At 46.6% G+C, this 13,902-nt stretch overlaps 1 pseudogene across 1 annotated transcript in view; it reads right to left on the reverse strand.

Annotated features, from left to right (window-relative positions):
* The window catches only part of LOC311188281 (HLA class I histocompatibility antigen, alpha chain G-like), a 678,711-nt pseudogene that overhangs the window by 367,833 nt on the left and 296,976 nt on the right, over window positions 1–13,902 (reverse strand). The gene's annotated exons all lie outside the window — the stretch shown is intronic.

Genomic DNA, 13,902 nt, shown 5'->3' on the forward strand with positions numbered 1-13,902 from the left:
TCAGTTTCTTGGAGGGCTTTCACTTTAAGTTCCAACATATCACCAGTAATGCTTGTTGGATAATGTGGCAGGATGGAGTTTTCTCCTCCTACCTCCTCCTCATTCCTGGTCAGAAGTCCATTTTTGATGAGAAGGAGCAACTATGGGCATAATAATGCATGAGCTGTATATTTAGCAATATTAACCTGTGAAAGGTTGACTATTCTCAGTGATTCCTTTTGAAGTTGGATTATTTCAACCTAATGTCCTCCAGATGGAAGGAAGGGTCTAAAACCCTCCCCTCCAGGATCATCTAGGAGAAGTTGTTAGTCTGGGTCAGAAGCCTACAGGAAGAGATGAGGTCTGGGGAAGGGACGGAGATAGAAACATCAAAAGAGATACAGGGGAGAACTGATAGTGGAATAGGATGTGAACCAAGAGGTAATGAGAGAGAGGCCAGTACATTTCTTCATTACTTTAACGGATATTTCTAGCCAATCACTACATTTGAGGAAATGTGTTCATGGGAGAAGAATTCTCCTACCATCAAGGATCTCAAATGACAGTGAAAACATGGACAATACACGAGTGAACTGGTAGGACAACTAGAAAATGTTGGAGAGTAGTAAGACATAAAACAGAGAGAAAAGAGGGTGATATACTGGAGAGCACGTGGGGGTGAATGAAACAGGGACTTGTCACAGGACACAAACACAACCTGGAGCTGGGACCTTCCATTTCAGTCCTAGACACTGGAATCCAGGTTTAGCTGGACCTTTATTAGGAATCAGATACCACTCTCCAATGTGTCCCTTGAAAAAAGTGTTCTTGGTGCATTGCCTTAACCTCCCCCATCCTCCAGTGATCCGTTAAGGATCTTATTAAGGCTAAACACCTTGTATAGACCAGTGATGACACTATAGCTCAGGTCATGATCTGTACTTCTAGACCCTATTTTTTTTAAAGATTTATTTATTCATGCATACAAGAACCTGGGCGCAGGCCAGATGTGCGGGAGGGTGAGAGAATTCACCAGAGGCAGAGCAGGGGACAGAACAGGTGGACTGATGAAATACACTGCTGAGGGGAGCAGCGGGCGAGACAGGAGTCCTTCATCATGTCAGCGTGTATTAGGAAACAGGTCAGACTGAGAACCTGAAGCTGTGTGGGGCTCCCCCTCCTGTGCACAGCCCTGTCCTTCTGGGAGCTCCAGGAGAACCTGGGGGGACCTAATGGTTCTTGCCCCTTGTCCTCAGCCCCGTGGCCACACGGGGGCGCTGCGGCGCTGTCCTAGTCTGGCAGCCAGGGGAAGAGGCTGGGTGTGTGTGCCTCAGGCTGAGAGGGTGAGCTGGGGCTGAGCATCGCTGGGGGAGGGGGTGAGATGCCCTGTGAGCAGCCCTGGCACCAGGCTGGGGTGGGGGGAGTGGGGGAGAGGAGAGGAGGCTCTGGAGCTGCCTGGGTCTGAGGCGCCATCTTCTCTCCCCACAGCCTCTCTCTGCAGCCCCTTGATGACCACACCCTGGAGACTGCAAAGCTTTTCCCTTCAGCTCCCGGTGCCTTTCCTGAGGCCTATTTTAATTTTTTTTTTAATTGAAGCAGCATTGATTTACAGTACTGTGTGTGAATTAGGGGAATAATTTCACATCTCTTCGATGTGAAATTACCAAAGCAGATACTTTTCTATTCCACTCTCTGTCCCTTTGCTGAGGGCTGTTTTTCAAATTGCAGTATGGTGATTTACAATTCTTGTAGGGAACAGGCTCACATCTCTTCAGAGGTAGTGACCATACCACCTCCTCCCCGCCAGCACTCAGAGTCCTTCCCCAGATCCATCGTGCCCCCCACATTCTGCTCTCACCCTCCCTCCTGGACAGAGAGGCAGGGACCTGCTGACTGGGTCCCTCAGCCTTTGCTCCTGCCACCTCCTGCAATGACAGTAAAGGTTTGTGGTTCTGCTTTCTATTTCCTTGGCATATCCTTTCACCCTTTCACTTTTACCCTATTTTTGTTTGTATAGAAAGTCTTTCTAACACACATAGAATACAAATCTCCTTGATATTGTCCAATCTGATAACTGCAGGCTTTAAAAAAAATTATTATTCTTACATCATTTTTCATTTTTGCATGATGTATGCATTTTCATTTTGGTTATATTCCCCATACAATTTCCACCCCCCTTATTCTGACTCTAATCCCTCTTCTCCCCCCAACCTCCACTGTAGTGTGTCTCTGGTCTATAGTTGCTTGTTGATTTTGATTTTTACTTTATTGCTTTAGTCTTTTCCCTGGTCCCTTATTTAGGTTTTCTAAATTCCTGCTATAAGTGAGACCAACCGGTATTTTTCTTTTTCTTTTTTTTTTTCTTTATTTTTTTTTTACTTTTTTTTTTTAATAATAAATTTTATTTTTATATTCCCCATACAATTGCAACCCCCCATTCTGACCCCAATCCCTCCCCTCCCGCCCCCCACCCCCCAAAAAGTGTCTCTGGTTCATAGTTTTTTATTGATTTTGATTTTCACTTTCTTATAGTTACTCATTTTCCTGGTCCCTTATTTAAGTTTTCTAGATTCCTGCTATGAGTGAGACCATCCGGTATTTTTCTTTTTCTTTTTGGCTTATTTCACTGAGCATGATCCCTTCCAGCGCCATCCATGTTGCTGCAAATGGCATGAGTTAATCTTTTTTGAATGCTGAGTAATATTCCATGGTATATATGTACCACATCTTCTTGATCCAGTCATCTATCTTTGGGCATTTGGGTTGTTTCCAAAGCTTAGCTATTGTAAACAGTGCTGCTATAAACATAGGGATGCAGGTGCCCTTTGGAATTGATGTTTCTGTGTCCTTTGGGTAAATACCTAGGGGTGGAATTGCTGGATCCTATGGAAGCTCTATCTTTAGTAAGTTGAGGAATCTCCACACAGCTCTCCATAGTGGTTGGACCATTTTGCACTCCCACCAGCAGTGCAGGAGAGTTCCTTTATCTCCACATCCTTGCCAACATTTGTTGTTGCTAGTTTTTTTAATATGTGCCAGAGAATCGCAGGCTTTTGATTGGGATTTAGTTAACTTTTTTTTTTTTTTCAGTATAACAACTTTACTGAAGACGGGTGGTGGGAGCTTGGTCCGGTTGGAAGCTGCCCTAGCCGCAGGCTCGGGGACTGGGGGCTCTGTTTGGTTCTAGGTCCTGGGAGCAGAACAAACCGGGGGGGGGGGGGTTGGGGCGAAACCTCAAAGGAACAGCATGACCCCAGCACCTCAATAACTACAAGGCCAGTGGCAAAGGTCCCTGAGCCCAGCTGCATCACGAGCCGCCCTCCTGGCGGGGTCTGGACTCTGCCGGACCCAAGCCTCTCAGGCCCCTAAGCTACCGCCCAGGGGGCTGACTCTTAGGGCGCCGGCAGTGCCTAATTTCTTTATTATTATTATTTTATCTATTTTTTACATCATTTTTCATTTTCATTTTTGCACAATGTATGCATTTTCATCTAGGTTTTATTCCCCGTACAATTCCCCCCTCCCTTATTTTGACCCTAATCCCCCCTCTCCTCCCCCCCCCACAGTGTGTCTCTGGTTTATAGTTGCTTTGTTGATTTTGATTTTTACTTTATTATATTTAGTCTTTTTCCTGGTCCCTTATTTAGGTTTTCTAAATTCCCGCTATGAGTGAGACTATCCGGTATTTGATATGGTTAGATTTGTCTATCGTTTTGATGTTTATTTTTTCATTGTCTCACATCTTTTTCATTCCATTTCATCATTTTCTCCCTTTCTTTGATTCAAGCAAATATTTTTCTGTGAAATTAATTTTTCTTGTGGCTTTAGATGTATTTGTTTCAGTACTTTTTATTGTTGTAAATACTTAAATCTATCTTTCATTTTTCAATATCTACTTAATTGAACCACTTTCTGTAACATATAGGAAATTTACAGCAATATAGTTCTATTTAACCACCTTAATGTTGTTCATGTAATATGTATAATAAACCAAAATAAACAGAAGCCAAATAAAGCTGTAAAACAAAAAATGTAAGCAGTCATATCTGTTCAATAAGTTAAGACAAGCTACAAAAAAGAGTATTCTGCGCGTCTCTGTTGCTAGTTATTGCTGTAATGTGTGAGTTATCATCTACTGTCATTCCCGAGGCCTGGAAGAAATCCGTTAACATTCCTTGGGACAGAACTGCTAGCAATGAATTCTCTGTTTTAATTAACTCTAGTGTATTTACTTTGTCTTCTTTCTCCCCGCTTTTATTTCTTAAGATCTTTACATGAAATGAAATTTGCAAATTTTACATGGACAGTTAGGTAAATGTAAATAATAGAATAAGTAGACAGGTAAATAAACACTAAATAAATAGAATCCTGGAACTGCCATAGAGAACAGACAGCACAGCCCCCTCGTCCTAAAGTGTCTCCTGCTCCTTTATATTGATTTTTTGAAATTTATTTATTTATATATTTTTACATTGGTCTTCATTTTTGTACAGTGTTTGAATTCTCCTCTCAGGTGTTGTCCCCATGAAAGTACCTCCACCAGGACACCCGGGAACATCACCGCAGACTCTGCTGCTCTTCCCTCCCATTTTGATCCCTCCCCCCCCCCCATGAATGTCTCCAATTTACAGTTTGCTGCTAGTTTTGTCTTTTTCCCCCCATCCCTTGTATGGTTTCCCTGTGTTCCTCCTCTAAGTGAAACCATCCAGTATATTTCCTTTTCCTTCTGACTTATTTTTCACTGAGCATAATCCCTTCCAGCTCCATCTATGTCACTGCAAATGGCATCTTTATCTTTTTTAATTGCCGAGTAGTATTCCCTTGTGTATATATAGCATATCTTCTTGATCCAGACATCTGGTTTTGGGTATTTAGGTTGTTTCCATGTCTTAGCTCTTGTCAATAGCTGCACTTTTATATTTGATCCCTCTCCCTACCCTAGCCAGGCGACCGTGACTCCTTTCTATCTGTACTCTGGAGTTTCTCACTCTATTAGATTTTATCATCATGTGGGAGATCTCTATATCTGCCAATGAATTCTATTTTGAAATCTTTTATGGCTGATTTTAATAGAACCACTCCAATCTCCTTATGATATCTATCTTCATAGCTTATCTTTTTTCCATCAATTTACTTCAATGTGTCTTTATATTGAAACTTCATCTCTTGTAAGCAATATATAGTTCACTTTTACAGAACTGTAAGTTTAAGCTTAATCCTCTTATCACCTGTGTGAGGCAGACAACCAAGACTCTATTAGTCCCATTTTATAGGAGAGAGTGGAAACATTCCCATATTTAGCATGACACAGATCTAGAACCCAAGTCCAGGGCTTCCACACTCATAACTTCTTTTTCCAAGACTTCTTTTGCTGTTTTCTAAGATGTATTTATTTATGGGCCTCCCTGATTGTGCAAGGGGTTAAGACACAACCTATGAAGCTCTCCACAGCCTCTGCAGCACAAGTTTGATCCCCAGCCAGAGAGCAGACCTCTCTTGTCTCGCCCACTGCTCCCCTCAGCAGTGTATTTCAGTCAATCTCCCTGTTCTGTTTCCCACTCTGCCTCTGGTGAATCCACTTACCCTCCACACCTCTGGTCTGTACCCCAGTGGTGGTTCCTGCTCGGGGTCTAACAAGGCTGCAGTCACCATGTCAGGCCGAAGAAAAGGCTTGATGGACATGGAAGAATCTACATAAAGGCTCATGCACGTGGCTGCTGGAAAAAAGCTTCAGTTCTCACCATGTGCGTGTCTCCTTATCTGAGTGCCCATACAGTGCAGCAAATGTCTTCCCCTGAGAGTGAGCAGGAGAGATCAAGCAGGGGGTCATGGAGCCGTTTGAGCCTCACTGTGAAGTGGCGCAGGTGCCCCAGCCTCCTCCGTGACCAGGGAGCCAGCAAGTCCAGGGACTCACAGGAGGGGAATTGTTCTTGACCTCTTGAGAATATAAAAAAACCTGTGAAGATTTGAAAAACTTCTACTGTCTATCATCTGGCACTATATCCTTTTGTCAAAGAAAGAAAATTATGCTGATACCTTGTAGAGAATAGTCAGGGTTTATTCAAACAAGCACCATGAAGAAAACAGGCTTAATTCTAAATACATGAAAGCTATAAGATTTAACACATCTAGACTCTTTTATTTTTCTGGGGATTTCTTTTCTTCCCCACTGAAGTTGGACATTTGCCAGATCGAGGCCAAATCTGCCCCTGCACAGCTGGGCCCCTGCTCTGCTGCTTCAGTCTCCAAGTGCTGCATTTTCATCCTAGGTCTTGAAGAATTTGACTTGTCTCCGTGTGAGTCAATGGTCAACCAAGGTTTTTTGTCTCCATGCGATTCAATGGTCAACCAAGGTTTTGGACAGTGTCTACCCAGATGTTGGCATTCACTCACTTATTGGTTACCTTGTGCCTGGTGCACCCAAATACCGCCACCAAATCTGGTGTTTGATTCCTCAAGTCAGTAAGATTTTTCTTCTGGTTCTCTGAGCTTGTGTGGATTGGGGAAGTCATCAGTTTTAGGTGCAGACTCACAGATTGCACTGAGATGAGTCTGTCACTCAAGGGTAGAACGCCCTCTAAGTTCTTTCTGGTTTTCCAGCAGTTTCTCTTGAGTGTCCCATACCTCAGCACAGTTTAGTGGTCATTCAGGGATTTGACAGAGTTTGTATTCAGATTTGGGATTGCACCTCTCTATCTATTGTTAAAATACATGTTAATTAAACTATTTGGACATACCATATTTTAAGGATATACTTAAACCCCATGTAGAAAAATCCATTATTTCCACATGAAGGTAATTTTATTGTATATTATATTTTATTATACTATTTCATTGTACAACAAAGTATTGGGGGGCAGATACTGAAAGTTAAGAACATTCTAGATACGTACTGTCAATATGGTAGCTACTAGCCACATATGGCTTTTTAATTTTAAATGATATATAGTTAAATATGCAACATCTCAGCTCATGAGCCGCATTTAAAGTGTTCAATAGTTAGAGGCACCATATTGGTCAGTACATATATAGAACATTTTTTTCTTTCAGAACATTCTGTTGGACAGCACAGCTCTTCATGCTTTGGGAGCATCAAGTCAGATGCATTAAACACATGTAGAATCAAGGGGCCAATATTATCTCTCTTAAAGATGAGGTGAGGTCCCTGGATGGAAATACATACTAAGCAGGCAAAAAACAAGATCAAAGAAGATTATCAGTGGGTCTGGTGCCTCCGGACACAAACTGTCCCAGTTCCAAAGGGAAGCACCTGTCTCTCCACCTCCCTTCTCAGACTGAAAACTCTCTCTCCTCATCTCTGAAATGAGTTCTCTTCCAGGGAGTCCAGGGGCAAAACTCTAAGAAAAACTTTGGAAATAGGAAATCCAAACCAAAGAGATGGATTCTGGCAGAGGACACTTGGGAGATTCTTCCTGGTTCACTGAGAAAAGCATTTCCAAAGTCGGCCTGTGGAACACTTGAGGTCACCCAGAACCTTTCACGGGATCCAGGAGGTCAAAACTATTTTTATAACATTACTTAGACACCATTTGCCTTTCACTATTTTGATATTTGCTAAGATAAAACTTAGTAAGAATGGAAATTATAGTACCAATTGCAGTAGTAGTTATTCTTCACCACCACTTTCTCGCAGAAAAAAAATCCAAACCAATTTCACTTCAAAATGTACTGGTCGGGTCTCCCCTGGTGGTGCTGCAGTTGAGCGCTGGTCTGCGAAGCTGCCCTGCAGCTGCTGCAGCACTGGTTCCATCCCCTGCCACCTGTGAGGGTCCCACATGGCACGCAAACCTCTCCTGTCTCACCCGCTGCTCCCCTCAGCAGTGTATTTCATCAGTCTGGCTGTTCTGTTCCCCGCTCTAGCTCTGGTGAATTCTCTCACCCTCCGCACTTCTGACTATATCCAGTGCTTGTATAAATAAATAAATAAATCTTAACAAAGAAAAGTCCTGGTTAAATCACAATAGCATCTTTTCTATTTTATCATCCTGAAATCCACATTTTTAAAGCTCTGAAACAATGACAAGGAAGTGCACATAAGGCACATCTGCTACAGTCCGAAGGGAGAAAAATGTATGAAGTGAATTAGCCTCTTCTTTTAGGCAATCCCATTTTTAAGTGAAGGAGGGAATGGCTAATACCATGGTTACTTAGACTAGTTGAATTGGCAGACACTTTCCTGAAAATGAATGTGAGTCTGTCCCTTTTAAAAATCTACTGATGGCACTTGTTGCCTTGATAAAATGTAAACTCCCTGGTGGCGCAAGGGTTAAGACGCAACCAGTGAAGCAGTCTGGCCAGGGAGCAGCCCACACCCTGCACCAGACCTCTCCTGACTCACCTGCTGCTCCTCTTAGCAGTACTTCGGTCTGGGGAATCCTCTCACTCCCCACACCTTTGGCCTGTACCCCAGCTCTTGTATGCATAAATAAATAAGTCTTTAAAAAAATAAAATAAAATGTAAACTCCCAGAGAAAACCAGAATTACGGAAAATTGAGTCCTATCACTATAAACTTGACAACTTACAGTATGGACCAATTTTTCTTTTGGGATCTGTGGTAAAAAATAAAACGTGATTTTTGATAACTTGACCCCAGTGTAATTAACACTATATAGCTATATAACCCATAGTGAAACAATAGGTAACTTTAAAAAAAAATCATACAATTGGGCCTCCCCGGTGGCACAGTGGTTGAGCGCTGGGTTGCGAAGCTGCCCGCAGCCTCTGCAGCAGCCTCTGCAGCAGCCTCTGCAGCAGCCTCTGCAGCGCCGGTTCAATCCCTGGCTGCCTGGCGAGGGTCCCACATGGCCTGCAGACCTCTCCTGCCGTCCGCTGCTCCCCTCAGCAGTGTACTTCTGTTCTTCTGCCTGTTCTGCTCCCTGCTCTGGCTCTGGTGAATTCTCTCACCCTCCTGCGCTTCTGACAGTACCCCGTGCTTGTATAAATAAATAAATAAATAAATAAATAAATAAATAATCATACAATTGTACAAGATCCATTAATATACAAGAGAGGCCTATGGAGTTAATATAACAGAATAGGAAATATTCAATGACATTGTTTCAGGTTTCACTTTGCAAATAATTTTTGAGAAAATATTACTTATATAGTTATGATTTAGTATGAAAGTTGAAACAAAGTTGAATATTCATAATCTGAAAAGGTTATTAAAATACTATTCCTACATATTTCCATGAGATTGTGTATTTTTTCATAGATTTCAAGCAAAACATTCAATGTAGAAGAAACTGAAAACTAAAAGATCTTCTAATGAGACAAAAATGACACTTGCAAAAATATAAAATGTAAAAGTTCCCCTCTTTTAATTATCCTTATATTTACAGAAAGTTATTTTCTTAAAAATGCTTTGTTAGGGCCTCCCTGGTGATGCAAGGGGTTAAGACACAACCTATGAAGCTACCTGCAGCCACTGCAGCATGAGTTCAATCCCTGGCCAGGGAGCCACCCCACAGTGTACAGCAGACCTCTGCCAGTCTAGCCCCCTGCTCCCCTCAGCAGTGTGTTTCAGTACATCTGCCTGATGTGCCCCCCTCTCTGTCTCTGGTGAATCCTTTTACCCCAAGCATCTCTGGCCTGCACCCCACCTTTTCTATGCATAAATAAATAAATCTTTAAAAAAATGCTTTGTTAGCATACATTGGTTATTAATATTCTAAAGTAAAGAAGTAATACCATCTTAAAAAGCCTTTATTCTAGTAAAGTATTTAAAGCTCTAACCCACGTAGAAAATTATACATGGGATCCGTAATAGTTTCTGAGACTGTAGAGACATCCTGAAAGAAAAATGTTTGAGAATCGCTGACCCAATTCCTGGGCCTGGATTCAGGGAGGCAACAGTGTGACAAAGGTCTTGGTGCAGGAGAGGAGGGGTGTCGGGGTGTGGCTCTCAAGGTCTCAGTCCCCAGGGCGCTGTCTGGGGCTGGAAGGTGACTGTCGGGGCTTCCTCATCTCCCCAGTTTCACTTCTCACAGCCTGCGTCGGGTCCTCCCTCCTGGATACTGGTGACTCACCTCAGGGCTCACTCCCCATTGCCTGGAGGTCTCCAGAGCAGCCAATCAGCAGCCCCGCGGCTCCCGTTCCAAAGCCCCCACCCGCCCGCCGGGACTCCCTCTCCCCAGCCCAGGTGGAGGCGCGTCCTGGGGGATGGGGGGCGCAGCCCTCCTGCTCCTGCTCGCTGTGGCCGCGGCCCCGAGGGGGACCCGGGCGGGTGAGTGCGGGTCGGGAGGGGACAGGGCGCTCCCAGAGGCGGGAGCGAGGGCGTGGGTGGGAGTGGGAAAGGCGCGACCTCGCCGCCACCCTATTTGTCCCCCCACCTCGGCCCCGCCCCATCCTGGCCCCTTTCTGTCCCCCGAGACCCCAGCCTCCTCTGGCCCCCCGAGTCCCGGCCATTTTTGTCCCGCAGCCGCTTTTCAATCTCGTCTTTCACCCACTTTCTGTCTCGTGGGCGCCCCCTGGGACTCGAGCCCCCGAAGGGGAGAAGAATAGCCCGGGTCTCCCCTCCCGCCCCCAGGCCCCCACTCCATGAGGACTTTACACACTGCGATGTCCTGGCCCGGCCTCGGGGAGCCCCGGTACATCGTCGTGGGCTACGTGGACGACACGCAGTACGGGTGGTTCGACAGCGACTCTCCGGGCCAGAGCGCTGAGCCGCGCGCCCTGGGCGGAGCAGACAGGGCAGGAGGAGTGGGACTGGAGGACTAAGATCCTAAGGCAGAACATAGTGTGGTTCCGAGTGCACCTGGACTCCCTGCGCAGCCTCTACAACCAGAGCGAGACTGGTGAGCTGGCGCGGGTCCAGGGGAGGAGGTGGGGGTCGCTCAGGGTCTCCCCCTCCAGGCTTCTCTGTAACCTGCCCTGGAACAGCCCCAGGGACTTTCACCCCGTTTCCTTCTGTAAATTATCTCTTAGATCAGTCACTGACCTCAGGACTTTGCCTTTGCCTCCTCACTATCATGCAGGGTGAGGGGCTGGTTTCCCATAAGATCAGAGGCAGGAGGTGCAGGGACTCCTGGGGCAGCTCAGACACTGCTGAGTAGAGACACTGCAGAGAGGGCAGCTCTGAGGGGAACCAGAGACAGAGGGTCAGAGTAACCCCCAGTGCTGAGTGAGGATCTGGTTCCCAAGGAGAGGGGAGTGCATGCGTGTGCCCCCTTGAGTGTGTGTGTGTGTGTGTGTGTGTGTGTGTGTGTGTAACAGGAGAGACAGGATACACAACATAAGATGATGGGAAGTCAATTAACATCCAGCCCCAGAATAAATTAATTCAAATCGCACACAGAGTAAAGAGTGTCAGAACAACACCTCAATAAATACAGTTCCATGGAGAAGCAGCCTCTGAGCAGGACTGAAAAAGCATTGGCTCTGAAGAAGAGGAGGAGGTTTAGAAATACCTCATGGTTGGCTTGAGGTGTAAAGAGCTGGGCAGGAACCCTCCCCCTACCCTGGCCCCTGCTGGATGTGGTGGCATCTTCACCCCTGACAGCTCCCTCCCCCAAACCCCAATGTTCATCTCCTTTGGAGTCACCAGTATATGTACATATATGTACACGTGTAATCCCAGCTGCTTCTTAATTTCCCACCTGTCTGGGGCATGTAGGTGGTTCCCATAGCTTGGCTACTGTAAATAGTGCTGCAGTGGTGACGGGAGTGCAGGTCCAGTCACAGGAGAGTATTTATCCTCTGTGAGTAGATGCTCACTGTAGAATTGCTGGGTCCAAAGGCAGAACCACATTCACCCTTTTAAGAAACCTCAGTACTGTTTCCAGAAGGGCTGGCTCAGTCTTTATCCAAAAACAACGCAGGACTGTCCCCTTTTTTGCACATCCTTGCCAGTACTTGTTGTTTTGGTCCTCTGGATATGGGCCATTCTCGCAGGTGTGAAGGTTTAAGCCAGGGCATCATAAAGGCACAAAATGTGGGCAAAAAGAAATCCTGTAACACTCAGGCCAACACAAGGCTGTCTCTCACTGTGAAAGAAAATAATCATGAAGAAATTCAGGTGAATTACTTGTGTGTTAACATTATCAATGGTCCACTGCATTCTCAAGATGTCCTCCTGAAAGCATCCCCATCACCTAGTCCCAGCCTCTCTGCCTCAACCCCCACCCCCACTGCAGTCCTCCAGGGTCTCACCTTTAGGGTCTTACATACACTTCAGAGCACAGGGACTGTGGCTGCCTGGGGGGGAACACAACAAAACTTGGTCAGAGATGAGACCACAGGAGGAACTGATGAGAGTGACTGCCCCATGGGCTCCATCTACACTGTCCCCAGGGGCTCAGGGATCAAACCCCTGATCCACACTTACCTGCAGCCTGAGTGTAGCTTCCTTCTTGTCCTCCTGTGGGAAGAAGCATCATGTGAGACCAGGAAGGAGTCAGGTCAGAAGCCTAAAAGAATCTTCTAATCCTGCACCACAGGGAAGTTTCCAGAACTGTGAGTAAAGTCCCAGGTCAGGACTGGGAAAAATGAAGAATGGAGATGAAGGGGGACTGGACTAAATACCCTCTGGGCAACACCCATGTGTGGATGGTACTTCCCATTAACCAGGCAGGGCAAGTTCTCCCTGGGACGTGAAAGCCCTCTGTGGACAAAATCCCCCACTCCCTTCCCTACCTGAGCACTTCTTCTACCCCCTCACACATGAAGCCACCTTGTGTGCAGTGAGCACACCGACAAAGAAAACCGAGCGGGAAATGAGGACCATGGCAAGGATGGAGAACTGAGGAGGTGGCACTGGAAGGGAAGGGAAGGTCAGACCCTGAACCTGAGGCCTCAGTCTGACCTTCTGAAGGTCTCCAGAAGGGCTTCTGATGCCCCTGAGTCAGCCGTGTGCCCACATCTCCCTCTTTACCCCATCTCAGAACTCAGGGTGCTATCAGCCCCTCATGCTGCACATGGCACGTGTATCTCTGCTCCTCTCCAGAAGGCACCACCACAGCTGCCCACTTCTGAAAGGTTCCATCTCCCCCAGGCCTGGTCTCCACCAGCTCTGATTCCTGGGTCAGGTCCTCCCCACCTCGCTGCCAGGTCAGGGTGATGTCCGCAGGGTAGAAGCCCAGGGCCCAGCACCTCAGGGTGACCTCATCCTCAGAGGTGGGGTGATGGGTCACATATGGCGATTGGGGGCCTGAGTGGGAAGAACCGGAAATTTCATGCTTTATGTTTCCTGCATGGTCACTGAAGCAGCCTCACGTGACCATCCTCCAGTGGACAGCACAGTATGCTTGGAGGGAGGAAGCACAAACCCCAGAAACCAGCCTGGTCTGGGAGGGGGGATAGCAGGTGAGAGCCCAGGGTGGGATGCAGGTCTCTAAGCATTTTGTTGCTGACTTGGGCGGAGGGTGATGACACAGACAGGCAGGAGTGAGATCTCCAAAAATGCTCTCTGACCAAAAAACAGGATCTTGAGAGAGAAACTCATTGTTCCTAAGATGGCTGCCGGTCAAAAGTGAAGGGAGATTTCAGGGATGGTCTCCCCTCTTTCTCAGGAGAAACTGGATTCCTTAACTGTCCTTCAGAAAAAGTAGGAGCCTCTGGGCCAGTCTCCATCCCAGAGCTGGAAAACGTGGCCGACAGCTCCCTCTCTGGCCAGAAGGGGGCGCTTCCTCACCATGATGCCATTTCCCTGCGGGGTGCGCGCCTCAGGGAGATCAAAGGCCCCGCAGCCCCTCTTCAGCCCCGCCCTTCAGTCACCCCGTGTCTCCCGCCCGCACCCGGTCTCCCGCCCTGAATAATCCTGAACTTAAATAAAACCTAAGGGTGCTTTTTCCCTCCATGGTTTCTCTCCGCTCCCGCGAGTAACGTGGCTCCGGGGGCTCCGCTCGCCGGATCGCGCCGCCGGCCGCTGCCGCGCGCAGACCCCTCCTGAGGCCCTCGCCGC

The sequence above is a fragment of the Talpa europaea genome (assembly GCF_964194135.1).
Source record: "Talpa europaea genome assembly, chromosome: 2".
In the NCBI taxonomy this organism is placed as follows: domain Eukaryota; kingdom Metazoa; phylum Chordata; class Mammalia; order Eulipotyphla; family Talpidae; genus Talpa; species Talpa europaea.